Below are 25,225 nucleotides of genomic sequence, written 5' to 3'. Positions count from 1 at the left end.
CATACACTTAGGGAAACAAACATGTATATATATATATGTATATATATATGCATATGTAATATGGATATATACATATTTGCAACTTTAAAGAGAAAATTTCTAGATAGATAGATAGATAAATAGATAGATAGATAGATAGATTCAGATATTCAGATAGATTCAGATACTTAGGAAAGGATTACACACTAAGTTCCTTTCAGTGAAATACCTTTTCTGTCTATAGTTTCAATCAAGATTTTATTGGCATTTGAATTGAATATATAGCTCATCTTTGCCCTGAGTACTTTATACTTTATTTCTACTTTCTTTTATATAAGAGGGTTTTGGAAGTTGTTCCTTATTTCTGTCTAACTTTCTGTCTAAGAAGGTTATACTCACAAAAATTTTAATTTAGGCATTTATAAATCTGATTATTTTTCTGCTTTTTCTGTGTCTCCTAAAGTTACTGTTTCAAGATTTATTTAAAAAAAATAATTGAACTTGTCAGGCACCAGTGGCTCACTCCTGTATTCCTAGCCACTCATGAGGAGCTAGGGATCACAGTCTGAAGCCAACCTGGGCAGAAAAGTCCAGGAGACTCTCATGGTCCAATTAACCACCAGAACACGGGAAGTGGTGCTGTGCCTCAAGTGGCAGAGTGTTAACCCTGAGGAAAACATGCTCAGGGAGAGCACCCAGGCCCTGAGTTCAAGTCCTATGGCCAACCTAAAATCAAATCAAATCAAATCAAAAGTTAACTCATACATGGTGTTATATGAGTAAGTTTCTTGATTCTCAAGTTTAAATTGTATATTAACAGGGAGTTGGGTAATTATGATATTATTCATTGAGAAGCCTTTGAGAGAGAAGCATCATTTATCCACAAGATACAACTGGTTTAGTCTCCCTAATAGATGATAGTGTTGTCCTAGAAATCCAATGTGCTATACTAGACTCTTTTCCACACCTGATCTCAGGATTTAATAGAATGTATTGTTTTCCCTTAGGTTGAAGAGCTCTTCTAAGCCATTCCTTCTTTGTTTTGGTTCCATGATTTTTGGTAGTTGCTTAAGTTTCAAATTTCTACTTCAGGTGAGTTTTAGAAACAGCACATTTAGAGAGGTGAATTCATAAATTTATAAAGAAAATTTTTTTCCTTCAAGAATTATCTGAAAAGGTCACAATTTTTTCTGTAAATTATTCATCTATTATGCATTTTTTTAAGAATGAGATGCCAATGGGGCTGGGGATATGGCCTAGTGGCAAAGTGCTTGCCTCGTTTATGTGAGGCCCTGGGTTCGGTTCCCCAGCACCACATATACAGAAAACAGCCAGAAGTGGCGCTGTGACTCAAGTGGCAGAGTGCTAGCCTTGAGCAAAAAGAAGCCAGGGACAGTGCTCAGGCCCTGAGTCCAAGCCCCAGGACTGGCCAAAAAAAAAAAAAAAGAATGAGATGCCAAATGCAGAATTCTAAAATAGCTCTCAAGTGGTGTAACGTCTACATATATTTAAGTATCATCAGTAAATTAGTGTATTGGCCACTTTGATGTAAGGGCCAGAAGGACAGTTGAAATACGTGGGTGTGGACAGTAACAAAATGGAAAACACAATTTTAAAACAGAAACAAAAGACAATTTTCTGGGTTGGGAATATAGCCTAGTTGTAGAGTGCTTGCCTCTTATACATGAAGCCCTGGGTTCAATTACTCAGTACCACATATATAGAAAAAGACCAGCAGTGGCGCTGTGGCTCTAGTGGCAGGGTGCTAGCCTTGAGCAAGAAGAAGCCAGGGACAGTGTTGAGGCCCTGAGTTCAAGCCTCAGGACTGGCAAAACTAAAAAAAAAAAAGAAAAAGAAATGGATGAAGGAATCAATATTTTAACCTTAGATTGCCCTCAATGAAATCTACTAATTTGAAATTTATAACAATTCAACTAAAACAAAGCATAACTCATCACGAAGAATATTGGTTCTACGAGTGAGACTACAGTTAAGCTACAAATCTTCAATATTTATGCTATTTACAAAATTTTCAAATATGTGGGCAAATAGACTCTTTTTCCAAATGTCTATGGACTACTGAGGTATTCTCATTTGGCTACATTTTAGGTAACGGCATAACTATTACTTATTGGTTTATACATTAATTTCTCTTAAAATATATATTTTTTTAAATGATTGTGTTAGGGTAATAAGAATAATGTAGGTCATCTAAACTTTAGCACAAACCTTCTTATATACCCACTCACAGTGGCATAACACTGCATCTTAAAACCTGGGCAAGTTCAAGTTATAAACATATTCTTCTGAGGTTCCCAGTTGTTTTTAATCCCAAACTTCCTTCTAAGTAGTATCATTTCTATTTTTTACTTTGTACTTTTTCCATGACATGTCTAATTTAAATTCTTCTCTCAACCACATTCTTAGAGATTTTCAGAAGATTTCAAGTTTGCAGATCTCTGAGACCCTTTTATTTTTTCATGTGGGCTATTATCGTTCTCTTGCCCCCACCACACCAAATGTGAATTCTTCACCAAGTTCATCATGATCTTTCCTCCATTGTGTCCAGCACAATGTAGCCTAATCAGAGAAATCTCCAGTGCCCCCACAGAACACTGGTCATTCTGATCAATGTATTTTCTCTAATATCAAATACTCACACCAGACTTGTCAATCTCCTTTTCTCAGTATACGTCTTCTCACAGGCATTAGAGTGGGTATTTTCAATCTTGGCTATCCTCCAAGGCTTCTACTTATAAACTCTACAGCCTATTTGAAGCTAATCATCCAACTTTTTATTTCTGAGAAAACAGATGCCATTAAAATCGGAAATCTGTTCGTGTCAAAGATACACATGTAGATACTGAATACCTGTTCTGCTTTTTATACTAACTACAGTGTAAGACAGTCTGTCTTCCTTTTGGAAGATTAATTCATTCACCTGAGTCCTTGAGTCTATAGTTTTCTTCCTCCCAAGAGAACTTAATACTTCGATTCTTTTTCCTTCTTCCGACAATCTCTTTAAAAAATTAACTACCTAATATTGGTTGAAGGCATAATAACACATTTAAAATTGAAGAAAAGGAGTTGTTTAAAAAGAAACTTTCATTTCTTAAAACAGAGGAGCTAGAATTAAGATTTAAATGCTAGATCTATAGATAACAAAATGGATTCCAAGTACTAATTGAAACATCTAACAGTCTCAAGTCTCTCTCTCCCTAAATAAAAATCCCATGAAATAAATTGGCATGACTTCTCATTCTTACTCTTTCTACTTCCCAAACTCCCAATAATCTGATAGTACCCTTTTCTGTTTGGCTAAACCCTTCACTTGTTTTTGTTTGTGATTCCTTATTGTCATTATTCCAAATCTGCTTTCTGAAGGGATTCTTAATTTGTATTCGATATTTTCAATCATTCAGTGATTTTTTTCAAAACCATTGAATGGTTGAAAATGAACTAAATTCAGTGGCATCACATATTTTGGCTTTCTTATCTCTCCATTACTCGCACATTTCCTTCAGGACCTCCTGTTTCCTTAAATTTGTCACAATTAGAAATTCTCCGTAGGGTTTGTTCTTGGCTACATCATGTGCCTGATCTTGCTGAGGACATTTTGGCAGATGCTTCTCAGAAGTGTGAGCAAAACCTTCTTGAATGCTTATCACTGCTATCAGCCATGCCAATACTACAGGCCTTGCACCAAGAGCTTTCCTGTCTTTTAATAGCTTAGAGTTATACAGCATTGAATACTTTTGAATTAGTCAGTAGTTCTTGGCTGAGGAAAACATTTGTGTTGTACTTAGATATTGCTGATGTTCAGATACTAGTTTGAGTTCTTTAAGATATCTACAAATTTAATTAGACAAATTTATGAGTTGCCGAAGGACAGTAACTTTCAATTTGAGAGAAAATGTGAAGCAGAACTTTGGAAAAAAATCTAAGTATTTTCCTAATGGAAGACTAAAAACTATGGGTCATTTATTTGGCAGAACAGGAAAATTCCCTTGTTTGCATTTCAGGCTTATTCCTTCCGCTTGGATTTGCACAAATTTCAATGCTGCTGGACAAAGTTACTGTCACTGGTGAGTCAGCAGTGAGTGGCAGTTCACTGTAGGGCAGAGCTGGTTTCCCACCCAGCAGGTTTCTCTCTCTCTCTTAATGGCAAACAGACAACTTATAGTTGTCTGCTTGTAGTTATCAAGTGGTGCAATATACCATTAGAAAACGTGCTGCCGATTTCAAGGACTAAAATTAACTAACGACAATTTAATATTCACTAAAGGAAAAGGTCTAGATTGTAGTGTGTTTCTATTTAATTAGATTTCTTTGTCCATTTTATGCCACCCGTTGTCCTTTCATTTCCCCATTGTACTATTTTAAGTCACTACAGAATAAAGCTAAGAAAATAAGGAAGAAAGAGAATGGTAGTTAAAATGGAAAGGAGAGAATAGACAAAGGCCACAGACTTAATGCTCTAAGAATCTCACCAAAGCTCCAGTGAAATATCTGTATTACTGAACAAATCATTACTGGCTTTTCAGATAGGACATTACTTTATTTGACTAAATATACTACAATGACTTGCACTGTGCTTAGCCCAGAATAGTCACTGAATGCTTGAGTATATCACTAAACAAACCATTGGAACAAACAAGGAAGGGCTCAGGGAGTATTCCTCTTCTTAAAAGAAAAAAAAAAGCACCAATTTTGACCATATCATTTTAGGAGTTGCAATTTTTATTACCTTTGGGTGAATTTCACATATTCGTCTTTTCAGGTAATGGTAATACTCTGATAAACTTTAGTCTTTCATTGGTTCATTTGTTATAAAAGTGTTTGTGAAAGCAACAGGGAACATGATATAGGTCAGGTCTATCATTGAATTTTTGCATCCCATTTGCCTAAGGGATCAAGTTGTAGACAAGTCTGCTGATTCTGCTGTAACCTGGCTGTCTTCTAAAGAGCCATGTATTAAATTCCAGGTCTCCAGGGTGGATTTTGGAAGGGATGAAATATTTAGGAAAATGGGGCCTCCTGGGCAGTCCTTAGGTCATTAAGGCCATGTCCTTGGAGCACTGAGTGACTTAGGCTTTTTCCTCTCCCTTTTGCTTTCTTGTTCATGAAGTGAGCAGTTTCTCTGCCATGTACTCTTGAACATGCCCACCAGAAATCAAAGTAATAGATTCACCTGATCATACAAACTAGGACCTCCAAAATTGTGAGGCCAAATTATATCACTTCAGGTACCGATATCAACACTGTGGTTAAGTATTAGATAGACAGAAGATAAAGCATGAAAAGGCACTGAGGAATATACTTGTGTTCTCACTCTTACCACTCATTCAAGATATTCTTTATGTGGGTTCACTAAAAAACATAGCAGAAATGTATGTGCTAGCCTTCAGCAAAAGAAACTCAGGGACAGTGCCTAGGCTTTGTGTTGAGTTCAAGCCCTAGGCCTGGCCAAAAAAAAAAAAAAAATAAGGAGATGATGATCAATGATTTATACCTGAGTGTGGTCAGAAATATTTTTTTAATTTTTATAAAGATGATGTACAAGGGGTTACAGTTAAATATGCCAGGTAAAGAATACATTCTTTTGGACAATCTAACACTCCCCCATCCCAGTTTTTCCATCGATCCCCACCCCGAAAATTGTATAGTTCATTATCAACATAGTGTCTAGAAAGTAACACTGCTGCATTTGTTCACTCTTTGTATAATTTAATTTTATATGAAAAAATGATTAGTGCATTCCTCTGAAGTATAACACTTGTGTGAGTGATGGTTTTAGTTAGATATAAAAAGTACATTCCCTAAGACAATACCTCAAAGGTAAAGAAAGAGTGTCTACATAGTCCCTCACATAAACCCTGACACATGGCACAAGCAGACTAGCCCTGCCCTTCAGCTTTCCAGTTCTGCAGTATCCTGAGGTCTGCAAGGCCAATCAATCTGGATGTTTGCTGGATTCCTTTCCCATAATGAGGATTCCTTCCCCATTAATAAAGCATGGGAAAATATCAAAGAGAAGGGAATGTGCATGAATCACAGAACCACTTTTGTAACATATCATGTTATAAGCTTATGCAAACAGATGCACATGGTAACTGTATGCCAAATTTTTGTACAACAATATTATAAAATATTTTTCTCAGTTCAATCATCTTATGACTATTGAATGATGAAAATCCTGTTGCAATACATGTGTTCAAACCTGTCTTTTGAAGGTACTTAATATGTCAATAATTAAGGATCTATTTAATGTCTGAGTCTGAATTTTTTTCTGTGATTCACAAAAAAAAGTACAAGTATGCCAGATGGCAATGCATAAGATGAGAATAACTAAATACTTTTGCTGAAGGAAATACTGTAACTTGGCTTATTTCAAAAAAGAAAAAGAAAAATTTCACTGTTAGGAAGTCACTTCACAACTAAATGTATGTATGTTTGTGTGTGAATATGTATACATATATATGTATGCATGTGCATATGAACATAGATAGAAATAAATATGCAAATTGATGAATCACATTTTCAAATTTTTAGCATGCAATGCCCAGTGCATTTTTCAGGCTTTAACCATTGCAACTCAATGGGCACATTCTTTAGCCTGAATGTTGCTTGTATTTTCATATTTTCTAGACAAATTTTATAGAAATGAATGAGAAATTGTGTCTGAAATAATAGGTAATTAATTTATACTGAGACTTGAATGCATCCAATACAACATGACTAGTAACCAAAGCCCACAGAGGATAGTCTTACTATATTTATCATGAAACTCTGTGTGACCACAGTAATGCAGCATATTTACTAGTAAAATAATTCATGAGATTACACAGCGTGGACATGCTTGAAAAATGAAGAATTTGTACAATAAAATAGGAGTTGTTGCTTATTCCTGAATGGTAACAGACTTGCCCAAAAAGTAGATAGAAATTAGCTTTTATTACACTGCAAGTCAACCCCCAGACTGAAATTTTATTTGGCATTCTATTTTATTTCCTGACTTCAAAAAGTTGTGCAAGGAGGTAACAATTTAATGTATCCATCTAAGTGTACAATACTTCTTGATAAGTGTCACTGCTTCCCTCATACTCTTTTCTCCCCCAGAAACATCTCCTATTTCCTTTATCACATGTGCGGTGGTACACTCTCTTGCTTGCAGTATTTTTCCCCTGTTCCCTTTTTCATTCATCTATACCACTCTTGTTACCCACCACCACTCCCAATCTCAAATTCCTTTTGTTAAACTGGCTGTTAATTGTTTGAAATGTTTATTTCATGGAGTTTCACTCCTTCCTTTACTACTTTAGTGAACTAAATCTTGTATCTAAACATATGCCTCTATGTGTGCTTCTGTATTTTTGTTCTAAGGTCCACATAGGCAAGAAAACATGTGCTTAGCTTACTGATGTCACTATAACTGATTTTGGCACCCTGGGTATTGTATATATGTTTATCAGAACTAGGGAAGGGAAGGGTAACAGGAAAATGGAGAGACAGAGGGTAGAAGGTGAACCAATGCAACAGCAATAATTGCAAGGCAATATGCTGTAAACCAACTGTATAACTCGGGGGGAAGGGAGGAAATTAGGGAGGGGGGAAGGTGGGAGAAAAATGAAGGAAGAGTTAACAAGTTTGATAAGAAATGTATTCACTGCCTTATGTATGAAACTGTAACACCTCTGTACACTGCATTGACAATAAATAAATTAATTAATTAAAATTTTTATAGAATGTATAATGGAATTTTATGTAGCCATTGGGAAAATGAAAATTAAGTATATACATATGTAATACATATACATATTATATGTGTATGTGTGTATCATATATGTATTATATAATGTATCATATAGGTATGTGTCACATTTTTTTCCCCACTCATCTGTTGTGGAGCACCTGGATTTCCCCATAACTCAGCTATTATGAACTGTGCTGCAATGAATATGGGTGCACAAGTGCTTTGTTGTGTCTCAAGCCACTCTCTTTTCATAAGGCAGCCCTAGGTTTACTTTTTTGAAGAATTTCCAACTTGACTTTTCCAGTAGTTGCATGATTTTACTTTCCCCTCATCTTTGCAACATTTCTGCTGTCCATTATTTTTAATTAAAAAAAAACTGTCCCTAATCAAACAACTTGATTAACAATATACTTTTTGTTATACTGAGCTGAAAATGTTTTATATTTAGATAACTATTAAGCTTTCAGTTGAAAGTAGAAAAGGTTGCTCAAAGTATCATTTTTTGAATCCCACCTTTGATTCTTTATTTCAAAAACTTAAAAAGATTCCTGCAAAGAGGTCTTCCTTTTAGTACTACTCCATACAACCTGATTCTTCAAGTTTCTTCAATCAGTGATCTCATTAAAATTGCAAAAACTGAAGTCATTTTTTGGCAGTCCTAGGGTTTGAACTCAGGGCCATGCACTTAGTAAGCTAGTGCTATACCCCTGGAGTGAAATTTCCAGCCCTGCCATTCTGAATTATTCCAAACATTTTTTGCTTTCTTCTCAAACTCCTTTCTGTCTCCTTTCTGTTAACATAGAACACTCAAACACTGTAATGATAAAAGTCATCAGTTAATCTTAGCATCCTTCTAGCTCCAAAAGACAACCTTTACCAGTTGGCCTAAACTAGTCTGTCATTCATTTTAAAATTTGATGTGATTGTCTCCTCCACTGAAATTTTTTTTCTTCAAATTTTTATTATCAAACTGATGTACAAAGAGGTTACAGTTTCATATGTTAGGCATTGGATACATTTCTTGTACTGTTTGTTAATTTTTACAAGTCAAAATCATCTTCCTTTTTACTCTAGTTTAAAAACCTAAATTTCCCTTGATTTTTCAATATCCAGTAGCTAATAAGCAATACTTTGTCTAATATTTATGTCAGAGCTGGGTGAAGAATCAAAATAACATTTACAAACATTTTATAATTAATGAATTAGTAGCTGTATAAAAATTGAGTACTAAGTTGAACTTAATATATTCAAATTAACTAAAAACTATGAATAGGCTGTACCATGGACCCAAAGATTTCAGAGATCATGCCTGTATTACCAATTGTAAAGGACAAGTAAGCATGAAACCTGCTGACTTAATTATGCTTCAATTCCTAGGTCTCCAAAATCACAATAGAAAGAAAAGGTATGCTGATACCTGTTTGGCATTTGAAGTCACAATGCCAATCTATCTCCATCCTGTAAGCAATATGCTTGCAGCTGAAAAAGGGTTCCTGTCTCCTGCACCTAATTCATTTATTTGGAAGAAAACCAAGAAACCTCATTCTTTCTACCTCCTTCCAGGTATAGTGACTGCAGAGTCTCTGCAATTGATTAGGCTCCATTTGTTTACATAATATTAAGGAGTATTTCACGCACTCATCTTTCAAGTTGCCAACACAAAAACACATTGTTTTCAGTTTCTCTAAACATAATTAATCTGTAGACTTCTGTGCTGGGTTGACTCAATTGATTTTTTTCTACCCCTCCTCCCCCCTTTGTCATTTGACAGCTTGAAACTGGGCCTAGAAAAGCTCATTTGCATTCCGGCAGCAAGGCTGGAGAATAAACAGAACAAACGTGTCTATTTGTGTACTTCAATATATAACTGTGCTGGCTTCAATCAACACTTATTTTCAGTATCATGGCCAACAAAAGCATTAAATGAGTTTTCTCCAACATGAATGATAAGCTGTAGATTGCATTTCTTTAAAGGCTTTTTTTTTTCTGTGATGCTTATGGAAAGCAATAAAAAAAAAGAAACAAAAATACAGGATGCATTAGAAATTCACCATGCTACCTGCTCACACTACCTCTTCATTTCCTGACACACTCAGCACCTTCATTATAGTTTAGGTTATGACTGATTATAAATTTAAATGTTTACAGTTAATATCTCAAGAATTATTTTTTAATCAGTAGATCTCAATAACTTCAAAGTCTAACTTGATAACACAGGTTGTGATTTTATACACTGAGTTTAGTAATTGGACCTAGTATTGCAAATGATGTACTGTATGGTTTGGTTTTAGCCATCAGTATTGTCCCTATGTCATCCCATGCGATATATATAATTATATTATATTAAATATTATAATTATTATAACATTAGATATATAATATGCACATATATATCTTTCTATATATATTACATACACACATATATCTCTTTCTATATATATAATATACACACATATATATCTATTGCCTTTAAGTAGATGTACAAAGTTGTCATTCAACAAATCAGTTTAGAAGTAAATGCATCTTGATCAATGTCACTCCATTATCACTCTCCCTGAGCCATTAAAAACCTCCCCTCCTTTCAATTTTCTTAGTCTTATAGGATATGCGTTGAATATTATGACTACATTCCCACTCCCCACGCCCAAGAAAGCAAGAATTCCTTATTTCCTAATTCCTCCCCTCATGAAAATTCTTGGTACAGATAGGCCAGACATTGAGCCAAACCTAATTCTTTTTCCAACTATAAACTGATATGGTTTTACCTGTCTATACCTGTCTGTGTGTGTATTTCAGAGACAGACAGACAGACAGAGAAAGAGAAAGGTCAATAGATTTTGTGTGATGGCAAAAGTACAAATGAAAGAATAAGATTATTTTGCCATGTTCCATGTAATGCTGCGGCATGGTGTTAGTGACAGAGCTGATATTCTCAGTTATTTCAGTCAACACATTCTACTTTTCACCACCTAATCTCCTTCATCTGAAAGAGAAATGTATTTTTAGCCAACTCTCTGGGACCAAGTCATTGATTTATGAATATAAGGTGAAAGGCTTCATGAATTTTTTCCTGACCTCCATCTGTCATTTTCCTAGCCATATCTATTTTAAGAAATATAAAACAAATTGTCCTAATGGGGAACATTATCACCTTGATATATCACACAGAAAGGACTCTTCTGTTTCTTATTACACTTGTGCAGAAAATTTGTTATCATTCTCTGTTGATTTTCTATGTGTCTTTATTATGATTTTTATATGGTGGGTGCTATTTATTACTCAAGTGCTGATTCACTCAGAATCTTCTCACAAAAGACTGAAATAAGTCCCTTCACATGATCGATCCATAGATAAGGACAGACAACCAGAAACAATTTGTCCTCCTCTGGGACTTTCTGAGAAAAACATCCTCCAAAGCTGTCCAGCAGGCTCAATAGAGTGATGACAGACTATTCCGTCAGTATGTGTGAGTCTACATTGTCCCAGCGCCATCAGTTATGTGTCTGACAGGCTTTGTAGCTGTAGGTCCCTAAGCCTCATTCAAAATAAGCACAAAAATCACTTTGTGAAAAATACAATTAAGAAACAAAAATTGAAACTTGGATGCACATTTGGACACAACTCCATGTAGCTAGGATCGTGTTTTTTTTTCTCATTTTAAAATTTGTTCTTTTTTATTGTAAACATGATGTACCAGAGGGGTGACAGTTGCATGACTCAGGTAATAAATACATTCCGTTTTGAACACTGTCACCCATCCCCCTTCCTCATTTTCTCCTAGGTTTCCCCTCCCTATTTACCTCCCTCCAAAGTTGCAGAGTTCCTTTCCAACATAGCATCTAGTGGGTTTCACTGCTGAATTGGTCTGCCATTTGTCCCACTGTTTCTCTGCAGTAGCTGTTCAAAGGCCTTACAAATTAGTTGGATTTTACAACTAACTATATAGAGAGAATCCTCTGTGTACAGCACCACATTCTCTTTCTTGCATAAGTAAATTTGAGAAGTAAGACATTAGCTCTGTTTCCATCCTTGAAGTTTAAAATCCAATAAATCAGAGATTTTGGATGTTGGTACAGATTCCTTTGCAGAACTCATATTCTTATAAGAGTTGGGCAGGAAATATCTATCATTTTAAATATTAGGCATAAATAGTAAACAAGAGAATGAAAGTACATTAAAAAGTAGTAATAATCTCCAGAATTACTCTCCATTATGTTATGACAGAACTTAAAGACTGTTTATGAGAAAATCACTATGTGAAGTGTTTAAGTTAACACGGAATGACAATAACCTGTTTCTTTTCCAAAGAGATTTTTATACAAAAATTGAGATCCGACTCTAGGCACACAGTGATGTGCCTGTAAAAAAAAAAAAAAACTTACATATCCAAGGCTCTTATTGAAATTAAGGGGATGCTCAGAGAAGTACTAATGTTGAAATGGGTATGCTAGGTAAAGCTAAAAGACCCACTAGAAAGCTGTGATGCAAAAAAAAGTCTCTGATCTCATTGACATTTGTAATGACTATGAGATTCCTGGAAAGAGATGGTACCCTAACCATGGGAGTCTTAAAGGATGCAATTCCCATAGTGACTGGGGCAAGCTCAGAGACACTATGGGCTTATTTTCACAATAGGATTAACAGAGTTAATAGAGTGGTGTATCACCAGGAGCAAAAATTGAACAGTCAATAAGATAGGATTTAACACATATAACAGTAAATACGAAACAAAGCAAGAAGGAGGAATATAATGGAGGATGGTCACCATTCCCTTTCTAGTTTCCTTACCTAAACTTAACTCTTCTGTCTAGAATCCAAGGGCTGAAAAGAGACATAATACCTAGCATAAAGAAACCTGCAAATCCATGACAAATAAGAGACATCACGACCTCCTACATAAATTTATACTCTCATACTTGCTCTGAAATGTAAATTTAAATGAGTGTTTTGTACATAATCTGATGTCCTTATTACTTAGACATCTAAAGCATTACTATGGCTTCAACCCTTAAACAAAGTAGGAGCTTAGAGTGTCCTGATAATAATGGAAGTGCTAACAAAATTCTGTCTTATTGTCAGCCCACTGGTTCTACGGGTTTACTCAGTGATCATTTCCCCAATCTCCCTAGCTTAGTTGGAATTGATTCACATGACAGCTAGTGTGACTTATGCACCCTGGGTGTGTGGTTGGCAAACACCAAGTTCATGGGGAATTGTGAGAGTCTTTGAATAACCACAATTATCCTAAGAAGAATAACAAAGTTGGTAGTCATTATACTAAAGTAACCAAAATACTACCCTAGTGGAATAAGGATGGGCATATATACAAAAAGGTATTTAAAACATCATCCAGAAATAAATCTGTAGATTATGTATTGAGTTGTACCCTACTAAAAAGAAACATACGAATCTGCAAACCAAAAACTGTAGAATGAGATTTTATTTGGAAATGGAAACAATGCAGATACAATTAGTAATCCTGAGATTGTGATAAGTAAGTTAGGTCTCTAATCCACCATTACTAATCTTATAAGACAACCATGCTGCTACATAGGTAATCTAGAAGTAAAGTAACATGTTATATGATAACTGCATACAGAAAACCACAAAACGTTGTTCATCAGGGAATCAAAAAGAACAAGAAATGGGGAAAATCTACAATATATTTTATGTTGGAATAGTGAAAATATTTTATAAGTACATAGTGATGTTGGTTACAAAAATTCAAAGTACTGAATGCCTGCTGATATTTAAATCATGTTTTATGACATTTAATTAAACATTACTTAAAATTATATTATATTCTAGGACTGGAGATTCAGTCTAGTGATAGGATTTCTCCCTAACATACATAAAGGTCTATATTTGATCTGGAGCCTGAAGGAAACAAAATAAATAATATTGCATTCTAGAGCATGGAAGTAAGAAATATTGCATTCTAGAGCATGGAACAAAAATTATGAATCTTTAAATGCATAAAAGATTCATGTGTGGTGATTTCTAGTGCATATTCATTTACATCAACAATCTGGCCCCTGTAGATAGATCTGGGAGAATAACTGTATGCTGTAACAGACTTAGCCAGGCAGAAGCCCTAGTTGCAGCTGAAACATTGACTGTGATATTGTTGTTAAAACAGATTAATAAGTCCTTAGGTACATGATAGAACCATTGATTTGGCAAATGTGCTATTTCCATCCAAATTAAAAGAGAAGAACCAAAGCAATTTGCATTCATGTGGACTGAACAATATTTATTTGCAATTATGCCTCAGGATGAGGTTAAATCTCTTGCCTTATGCCATAGTAGAGTGCTATGAAATCAAACCACCTGGACACCTGAAAAATTACCTCACTGCTCCATTATACCTATGCCATCATGCTGAGCTAGCAAAATGAGAAAGAAAGACTGGTGTTCTGGAGAACTTTTTAAGATTTATGAATTTCAGAAGTGAGAAAATTAACCTTGTAAATGTTTAAAGATTGGGCATTTCAGGGAAATTTAAGGATATCTATCAGTCAAGACATTGCTATGATATCTTTTCAAACTAAAAGATAAGTTCGCACATCTTACATTTTCTCCCACAATACAACAAAGGAAATAGATAGACCTCTTTAGGTTTTCAGGCAACACATCCACACTTAAGATTAATTACCAGATTATTTTAAGGACTGTTCTATTTCCTGAAGTAAGAAAGGACATACTTCTAAATAGGTGCCAGTGGTTCCTGCTTATAATCCTAGTTTTTCAGGAGGCTAAGATCTGAGCATCCCAGTTCAAAGATTGCCTTTTTAGGAAAGCCTTTGAGACTTTTATCTCCAATTAACCACAAAAAAAGGAAGTGGATCTGTGGCTCAAATGGTAGAGCACTAGTCTTAAGCAAAAATCCAAGGAACAGCGCTTAGTTCCTGAGTTCTAGTGCAGGAGCAAAAGAAAAGAAAGGAAAAGGGAGAAAAGGGAAAGAAAGAAAGAAAGAAAGAAAGAAAGAAAGAAAGAAAGAAAGAAAGAAAGAAAGAAAGAAAGAAAGAAAGAAAGAAAGAAAGAAAGAAAGAAAGAAAGAAAGAAAGAAAGAAAGAAAGAAAGAAAGAAAGAAAGAAAGAAAGAAAGGAAAGGGAAAGAAGATAAAAGAAAAAGACAGAGAACAATAGTAATCCCAGAGCAGAGTGCCATCTATGTGCCAATTTAGGCTTTGGGGTTCAGTTGAACTTGTGTTGTAAGTACAAGTTATGGGAAACAATGCAAATTGGCCCTTGTAACAGTAGCTAATGGAAATGTCACCAGGCAACTTTGAGGGATTTGGGGCCTTGCTCTCATAGTCCTTATAAGAAATAAGTATAATATGATACATTAATGACCCCTATTAGAGATTGAGCAGATGAACACTGGACACAACTTGGAAATGTCTTTGACTTTCCTTCTGTGGTTTGGATTCTGTCAGCTCTACCAAGATGTAAAGTCAGGTCAGATTTACAGCCTCTGTCCAAACATAGAGTAGAAACGGAAAATCTAATGAGGAATCTGAGTTGAAACACAGCTTGCGGACTATGTCTTGAGATAAGCTCCCTGTCCCCATATTGTCTGTGCCACCAGTGCCCATTTATCAGCTCATACTCATGGACGTAAGGGTTTCTAGGCATCTAACTGAAAACAGAGTGAAGTAGTTAAATATGTTTTATGGGCTTTGACACTTAGGAGTGGCTCTTAAAAAATCCACTGTAGAATTTGTCCCGATTCTCTGAATTGTGAATGGTTTATTGTATGTTTAATTTGTAGGAGGAGAAATGGTCAAACAAGGATGTAGGAGACAAAGGATCTGGAGCAGAATGGTCTTCCTGGATGACCACATGTGCACAGTCACATGGAAGTGAATACAAAGGTTTTTGTTGCACACTAACCGTTCAAGGAACAGATAGTACAGAAAAGACATGGAATGATCAGGTAGAGAATGTAACTCAGTCTTTGTCCTCAACTACATCACAAGTGGTATGATTGTAGTGTCAGAGCAATGAACATGGAGACAGAGTCAAATAGACCAGACTAGACCCTCATCACAATGATTACAATAAATTTTTATTTGGGTGTAGGTCTTCCCTTCCTGCATGCACAGAGCTGGCCCGCATATCACCATGTGGAGGGGATGAGTGACAAGTCAGCAGTCATGGTACTCTGCACACACATCAGGGGCCGGATGTGACTAGAAAAGTGCTGCAGTGGCCCACAGCTGTGAGATTCACTATGCCACCCACAGACATTTGGACCCACAGATGGCAATGATTTTCGGAAGGTGAAACTGAAATACTAACTCTGAATGAATACTCTAAAATAACGGAAGGCATTTGTTAAAACATAGAACTTCCATGATGTTGCTATGTCCCAGCCAGGAAAGAAAGGTAATTGGAAGCCAAGAGATACATGCAGGGAGATTCCATTAGTCATCACTCCTAATAAACCACTGGAGTAACTTAGGGTATATGAATTCATGATTCTAGGTTCTGTACAATAAGATGCCCTGCCATCAATCATCTGCACTCTTTCTAGAAGACACACAGAGAAAGCCCACTGAAGTAGAGGTTACACCTCCCACTGAGACATTTTTGAATAGACTGTTTGTGCTTAAGGAATGGCAGGCCAAAAAAATTTAGTTAACATATTGGTCAAGGCAATCAACTGAGATCAGCAGGAGACAAGATGGGGAAAATCTACTGATATAATCAGATACCTGCTTCATCTCACTTCCCCTATCACAACTGTAAGTAATGTAGAAGTGGAAATCAACTGGGTATCAAAATTTTAACTGTCTCAGAGATAAAGCTCTGAATTGCACTCGAAGATAAACCATCTCCATTAATGATAATGGAGAGTGAGGGAAATTAGATCAGATAGTGAAGGAGGGAGAGGATGAGTGTCACTTATGGCTGATGTCTGCAGCATTGGGGTCTGCAATTTATACTGTAATCTCACACTTTATGGTTTTCCCTCAACAAAGAGAACCACAGAAAACACATAGAGTAGTTGTTCCTCCAAAGGTGTAAAGAAATATACCAGACCCATGCAAGAGCAGGAGTTTGAAAGCTAGGAGCAGGCTCTTCATCCTTCATAGACAACAAAGAACAAAACTGACTAATGGCCTCAGCTGCTGAATTTTGAAAGTTGTCCTGGACCTGTTAGTTCTCTAGGGCTGTTTCCATTTGATGTTGGAGGGTGATGGAGATCTTATGAATTTCGATATCAACTTAAAAACAATAAATCAACAGAACAGATTAAAGTGATAATCAGACACTTTTGTTTGTTGTTCTTATTGTTGGTCGTGGGCTTGAACTTCATGTGTGCTATCCCTGAGCTTTTTGGCTCGAGGCTAACACTTTACCATTGTGAGCCAGAGAACCACTTCTGATTTTCTGTTGTTTAAATGGGGATAGAAGTCTCACAGCCTTTTCTTCCCCAGGTAGGATTTGAACCATGATTCTCTGATCTCAGCCTCATGAGTAAGTAGGTACGATTATAAATGTAAGCCACTGGCACCTAGCTGATAATCAGATACCTTTCAGAAAAGCAAAGCAAAGAATATCCATGGACACTTGTTCCACCACTACAAACTGGGGCTCTCCAGTTTCCTTTCATTTTGATCAGAACAGAAGAAAATAATGATAATTAACTATAACAGGAAAAGAAAAGGAGAAGTGGTAATTATCTGGAAATTCCCCATGTTGGCAAGATATGAGTATACAAGGATTCCCATATCCAATGGCATAAAGGGATCCAAAATATCTGGAAGATCAGCATACAAATTGTGTACAAGGAAACTGAATTCCTGACCCAGTGTTTCAGTCATGGCTCACTGAGTGCAATGAAAACAAATTTCAACATGGGGAGCATAAAGCCATTAAAAGCCAGTGAGTATGGTTCTTTGAAAGTTTCACATAGGCTGAAGATGTGATGGGGGACTTTGAGAGTGACACCCCCATACCACTGTCTCTTATCTGACCCACTGTCACCTCCATTACAAAGGGGACACTCAAGAATCACTATGTTGTTGATGGAAAGCCCTAGAGTTATCTGTTACTTTAAAAGCTGCAAGCTGTGACCATCATTGCTGGTTTCAATGACATAACATACATGTGAGCTGATAGGTAAAAGTATGTGATCTGTTTCCTGCCTTGAATTGGTTAATTAATAATTACGGAATTAGGGAAAGGCCAGATATCTGTGTGTGAGCAGAACAAGCCTTGCAATCATCTGATTTTCTCTTGCCTATTTTCCCACGATATCTAGGAGAGTTCAACTGCAGATGAAAGGGAATTTCTAACTTCCCAAATGTTTTGAGGTGATTATCAAGCAAGGGGAAGTTAGAAATGCAGGGTGAAACCCATTACACCCTGCAACTTCTCTGACAAGCACACAACCTAGAATACTGTTTTAGCAAAGTGAAAGCTCCAGTGATTAGGACATCCCTAGCCTCATAAAGGTAGTTGTCAGTACCAGCCCCCATGTTCAAGATGAGTAAAAATACCCATGTACATTTCTAAATCCCTCCCCAAAAGTCTATCTTTCCAGGTAGTAATTGTTTCTCTGACGATTTCCAAGATACTTGCATATGAACATTTATAGCTCCATTGTCTAGTACATGAAAATTTTAAGAGAAAAATAGGCCAATATACTCAGTGGTATAACTCTCAACAATTAAATAAAGGAGACATATATGTCATATATATGCATATACAATTATGTACATATATACATGCATATATGAAAGGAAATAAATCTAAAAGAATATTTTGGGTCTGTGGGAGATCAAATTTGTAAAATAGTTTCTACTCTTGATTACCATGCATAAAATACACTACAGGTGAATTTCACAAATGTTTTGAAAAACTGTGTGTGTTTTTTTAAATTTGGATCAGTCATGCTGACGGAATAAAAAGAGTTCTTATTATATTGTTCTGCTTGTTCTCTTGCAAGTCGATTGACTTCCATGCTTAATAGAGAGTGTACAAGCTAGCACAGGTCATCACAACTTTAGTAGACACAGAACATGCTAACATTTGTACAGTGAGCTGTGGTAATTTGATGAGGCTGTGTGAAGCTACAGGTGACAAACCCAGGGGCTTTGGAGATCTCCAGACTTGACCCATCCACCTCAGGAGCTGACAAGATCAATATCACAAGCAACTACTACAAGCTATTTGGTGCAAAATCTTTGGAAGATGCCTATTAAACAAATTCCAATGTTTTCACTTGCCTCGAGAACTTTTTAATCTGTGAAATAACTTTTCCAAGTTTAGTACCAGACTAGTAGGGTGAAATGATACTAGTTCAGATTGTTTCACCAAATAAAGTGAAATAAATGAAAGAGAAATACACCATAAGGGCAATGATTGCATAGACTCTCTCTTGCATTTGCAGCCACTCCCTGAGAGGTAGCCAGAGAGCTTCGTGTTCACAAATGGTTGATGCCTTTATTACAACCCAGCTATCATGCTTACAAGTCCCACACTGAACAACGTTCAGATCCCTGCCTACAACTCGTAGTCTCCATGATGCCTGAAGACAGAGTATTCAAATGAAGGTTTATCCCTAAACATGAGGACCAGAATATCATGTGAAACAAACACAAACCAACAAGATTGTTCTAAATCTAGAAAATTCCCCTCCAAAACCTGAAAATGGTATCATCATTTGTCACAACCAAATCAATTTGTCAAATATTAGCACAAAAGTTTTCTTCCTATCCAGATATTAAAAAAAAATAAAATTTGGCCAACTCTGTTTAAAACCAAATGGACAACAAGTAAACAAGCAAGTAAAATAAAGCAACTAACTGGCTAGCTAGCTAATTAAGATGGATGGTTGGCTGGATGCATGCATGGACAGTGGATAACATACATGCATACAGGAAAGGGAAAAGGACAAAGAGAAGAGATGGTAAGTTATTTTTACTGTTCTTTAAAGAACCAAGAAACTCCGTGTACACTATTGCAGTTTGATCTAATCACAAGACCCTAGATTTTTTTTTTTTCCCTGTGACTCAAGTGTCCTTCTCCGGTTCACAGAATTCATGTTCCTATGAGCCATGACCCCTTCCAGCCTCAGAATGTGTGGAGCCAGGATGCTGACGTTGCTCCCGCTTCCTCGTCCGCTGTCTCTGATCTTCTCTGAACTTTAAAGCACAGGGAAGCAAGTGCAGGTGAAGCCCCGCCAATGTTGGAACTCAGGCGCAATATTGCTCTCATCATTGCTTGATCCCTCTTTTCTTCCCAGAGCTCTATTTTAGTGCCTCCTGCTCATGAATCAAATGTTTTCTGCTTCTGAACCACATCATGCACCTGCCTGAAGCACCGCTTAGATTTTCTCTCTGGGGCATCGTTTGTGTGAAGCCCACTGAGTTGAAAGTCCTTCAGCATTTTCTCTTTCCGACACCTGGGAGGCAGAGCCGCAGCAGACCGTTTTGTATTCCAGCCGCTAAATGTTAGAAAGTCAGGCGGAGACAGAAAGTTCAAGGTCTGGTCACATTAAGCATTGGTATCACAGTGCTGCCCATTTCCACGACCATTTGTGAGGCAGGAACACTAGCTTTAGGAACATTTTACATTTAAGATATAAGAACAGTCAAATCCTCTAAGTCCTCAATTTTATTCATTCTCCGGACCCAAATCATAAACCCAGGCACACACACACACAAAAAAAAAAAGAAAAAAGAAGAAAAAAAATCACTTGTTCTGAAGTAGTGTCCAAATGAAAGGGCAGAGTTTTCTTATGTTTACAAGGAGGAAGAACATGATTCATTCTACTGCAAGAATACAGATGTGTGAGAAAGAGCCTGGGCGAGTATGTCCAGTTCATTGTTTTCCTGAAAAGGCCAAGGAGATAACACCACTGGGAATTTGGCTTTGATATGGTTAAAAAAAAAACTCCTCAAATCCAGAAACGCACAAACTCAAATAGTAAGATTTTTTTTTCCCTCTCCAAGTCTCATAAGATGGAAATTGAAGCACAGAATGTGATCCTGCTAGCAAAAGCCTCGCTTTTATACTAGCATGGACCAGCAACAGAGATCAATGCCGGCTGAGATACCTTCTAGCTGTAGAAACCCGAGGGGATTATCTTGCCCTCTCTGAGCCTTTTTCTTGACAATATCATATGACTAATTCCATTTGACTTTCAGGATTATGATAAAAAATTGTTTAAAAACATACAACATCGAGGGTCTAACTTTGACCATAAAGAGCCTAAGTTTTTTAATGATGTGTCTTATGAAAATCAAACATATTTCTTTTTCCCTCAGAGGTGTAGTGCTGGCTGTCCTGAATGCATTAGCAAAAATTGAAATCTTTCCTGAGAGGTAGAGCTTTGCAAAACTTAATGGACTAAATGTGTTATGGCTTAATTTATTGATGTACTTCATATAAATTTAATTTTTCACTGGATTCTCTGACCCTCAAAGTAAATAACTGAGTATGTGATCTGATCACTCCGTCCACACATTAATACAAGTGCTTGGGAAATGTAGGGCAAGACTTTTAGGTAGACTAAAGAAAAATACAACCTTAAAACAAATCTCTCAGTAACAATTTTAACAATTATAAAACTAGCTAACAAAAATATATGTCAAATTCATATATGTTTAGATGATGTCAATACTTTAAGGAGAGTATGCTAACATAATTAAACTGGCTGAGATTGTTTATGAGTATATAGAATGATGCAACCTTTTGTTTTTTTTATATTTTTTTCTCTAATGATTAGAAGAAAATAAGACCTTATCTCCGTGTAGGTGGAGCCTTGAATCTAAGCTCAGTTCCAGGCAATTAAGCATTTACAGAGTGAAAAGGAAAATTTGGAAACTCATTATTTTTTATTAGTAAAGCCAAAAGGATGTTTTATGATATAATGAGGAAACTCTCCCAGGCTTACAACCAGACATCTTTAAGGCTCAGCCTTAAACTCCTTGAGGTCACAAGGCCTTTCTCAGTCTCCTATCTTCCCAAGCAAACATTTCAAAAGTCTCAGCTCACACCCTTTAGTGAAGAGCTATTCCTTTCAGAAACTTCTTGAACCCTGCTTTAAAAAAAGAAAAGAAAAACATTACATCTGTTATGAACTTGCATCTCAGGAATCTATGCTTCCCATACATACATCATTCTTTCTCTGGGGACACAATTCCTAAATCAGCTTATATTTCTCCATATGCATCCCTCTTAGGAAAAGGTTGAGCCGAGAGCCACCTACCTGCCAATGCTGTTTGTGTGGAACCTGTAGTAATGGCCCAAAGGGACTCCATTGAACCCTTTAGAGTTGTAAATTTCATGCTTACAAGAATCTCTTCCTCTTCCCTAATTTTACATGCCAGTTCACCTGCCTCCTTCTTTCACGATTGCCAATACTGACATCTTAGCTTTGACTCTATTTGGAGCTGGAGGAGAATGGCACGGAATAAATTCAATTCTTGTCTCAGTTTTTCTAACACATTAAGTCTGTCACCCCTTTTTAGTGTGTGTTCAATCAGCATCCCTTAGGTCTCCATTTCTAATTGTTTGGGCAATGTATCCTCCAGCGCCTTTTACCCTGAGGTTACTGAAGGACAGGAACATTTCTCTCCCCTGAGATTTAGGGCAGCATTGTAATAATGGACAATGAAATGTGTTAGGACAATGAGAAGTTGAACAACTTATGTGAGATAAAAATAGAAAACTTCACAGTATTTCTTTATTTGACAGAGTAGAGCAATCATTCTTAATAAAGTTTACGTGTATGAATTATTCACAGCCTTAATGAAACATTAGAAACTTAGGTAGACATAATACAGGGGATTATACACATGGCCTTGGAGCCAATTGAGTAAGCTTCCTAGTAAATCTAAACCCATGGGCTAGCTGAATAACCTTCGTATGAACTTTCTTTTCTTCATTTATGAAATGAGGATAATCATTTCTATTAAACTCTGTTTCAGAGTTGCTGTGGGAATCAAATAAAAATGCATTAACAAGTGAATTGAAATCTGAAAAGCATAATCAAATGGCAATTCAATAATACTATTAGATCCTGAAATTTGTCATGTTAAAAGGGGACCATGTATTACCAGAGAAGAAGTTTTACTGTAGGAAAATTAATTACTCTTCAATCAGATAGTGACTTGGGCATTGGTGATAAGAGAGTAGGATGCATTGAGCTGAATTCTGTATAAGTAACATATGAAACTGTAACCTCTCTGTACATCACTTTGACAATAAATAATAAAATAAAATAAAAGCTTGCTATGGGCTCTGGTTGGGGATTCAGATCTTTGAGACAGGAGTCCATCTGCAGACTGCTGGTGCTCTAATAAAGGCTTTGCATTCGACCTCTCAAAAAAAAAAAAGAGAAAGAAAACAAGTAAATTTGAAACTCGTTTAGTAATTGTCTGACTAGGAGGATGTTAAGCATCACAGAATCTCAGAATCTTTTTATCTATACAATTAATATGAGTATGCACCAATTGAGTATCACTTATCTGAAATGCTTGGGACAAGAATTATTTGGAATTTTAGATTTGTTTCAGATTTTGGAATATTTAAATATACCTAATAAGATGTCTTAGGGGAAGTCATCTATGTATAAACACAAAATTCATTTGCTTCATAAGCAACATAAACACATATATATATCTTAAGGTAATTTGATATAATATTTTAATTATTATATAAAAATATATAATATATATAACATATATAATTATATGTTTTGATTATCCATGAAACAAAGCTTCATACTATGAAAATATTCACTTAATATTCAAAATGTTTGGAATTTAAGAGCCGTTGGGATTTCAAAATATGAATATTAAACCTATCTTTTGTAGGCCAGGAGTTTTAAGCTTACAGTATGAATGTTGAAAACTAACTTGACAGTGATCATGTTAAAAAGCAGGGCCTTTATAATGAGTGTGGAGTTGCGAGTTAGCCTAGTCCTCCCTTCAACCACAAGAAGACGCATAGAAGGTGCTGTGTGCATGGAATTAGCTCTTACCAGACATGAACTTGTCTCATGTTTCAGGCTTGTACTTCCCAGCCTCCAAAACAGTGCACAAAGCATTGCCATTGTTGGCAAACTATGCACCCTAAGATATTTTGTTACAGCAGCCTCAAGAGACTAAGACTGAGAATGAACAAACACTTGCTGGTCAGAGAGCCTGGCTCATAGTACTTAAATAATAATTGAAATAAAACATAACTTTAGCAAGCTATGGAGAACAGACTACTTCTTTTTCAAACTGAAAAAATGTATTAATCTCTCAAACATGATTACATTGCTTATTGTTTGGGACTGGTACTTTGTAATTGTTACAGATTAGTCTGTTTGGTTCAGTTCTTTACCGAGTACTGCTTATCATTGCCTGACAAGTTGAATTTCTGTTTGAGATGATGAAATTATAAAATTTAATCAATCTTGTTGCTAAGCCTTTGGTAATTAAAGAAGATTTTTAAATCATAATGTGGCTTATTAACCATTTGATTTTAAAAATCATTTTGTAGTCTTAAAATACAGTAATAAAAAGTTTACAATAAAATATTTAATAATATATAAATGCATAACATATAACAAAGTGATAAGTAAAATATGAAAATAATAACAATAAATAATAATACATAAAATGTAGAATAAAATAAAGTAATAAATGTGTACAATTTATATTTAACATAATAAAATATAATTCATAGAATAGTAAATTCAACAGTGTGACTTTATATAAAATTATATTATTTTTAGAGTGAAGTTATCTGAGGATAAAATTACCCTGAGTTTAAGGTGGGTCCTAAGTCCAGAGACTAGATTTATATTAGAAAGGAGAAGATTTGATATACCCTGAGATAATACATCATGTGAACACTGGACAGAGAAGAACGTTGGGCTACCACAAGCTAAGAATTATCAGAAACTACCAGAAGTAGGATGAGGATGAGGCATTGGTAAATGAGTGGCCCTTCTAACACTGATTTTATATCCTGGGTGTATTGTTTAATTTCCATATATTTGTGGATTTCCAAGTTTACTTTCTGTTATTAGTCACTAATTTTATTTTTCTGTAGATGGTGGATATATATTGATGAATCCTCTTGAATATTTCAAACCATTTTATAAAAAAAAAATCTAACATACAGTCAACTGGAGAGCACACTTTGTTTACAATTTTGGTAGTACTTGAAGAGTTTTGAGCCTTTAGTTTGGGAGATTAATAGTTTTCTTCAAATATTAGGAGGTTTTAATCCTAAACTTTATCCCTGCCAGTATTTCTTCTTTCTTCCTTTCATTCTGGTTTTACCACTCTCAGTATATTGATATATTTGCTGCAAAAGCATAGGATTTTGAGGCTCTGCTCATATTTTTGTTCTTTATGAGATTATGTTTATCAGTTAATATATGTTCAATTTTACTAGGTCTTTTTTTTCTGAAGTCTCAAATTTACTATTAAAAATTTCCCTTACGTTTTTGGACTACTGTAAAGTTTTCTCATCATAT

The sequence above is a fragment of the Perognathus longimembris genome, chromosome 8, assembly GCF_023159225.1.
Source record: "Perognathus longimembris pacificus isolate PPM17 chromosome 8, ASM2315922v1, whole genome shotgun sequence".
NCBI classification, from domain to species: Eukaryota; Metazoa; Chordata; class Mammalia; order Rodentia; family Heteromyidae; genus Perognathus; species Perognathus longimembris.
This window is presented reverse-complemented; position numbering follows the sequence as displayed.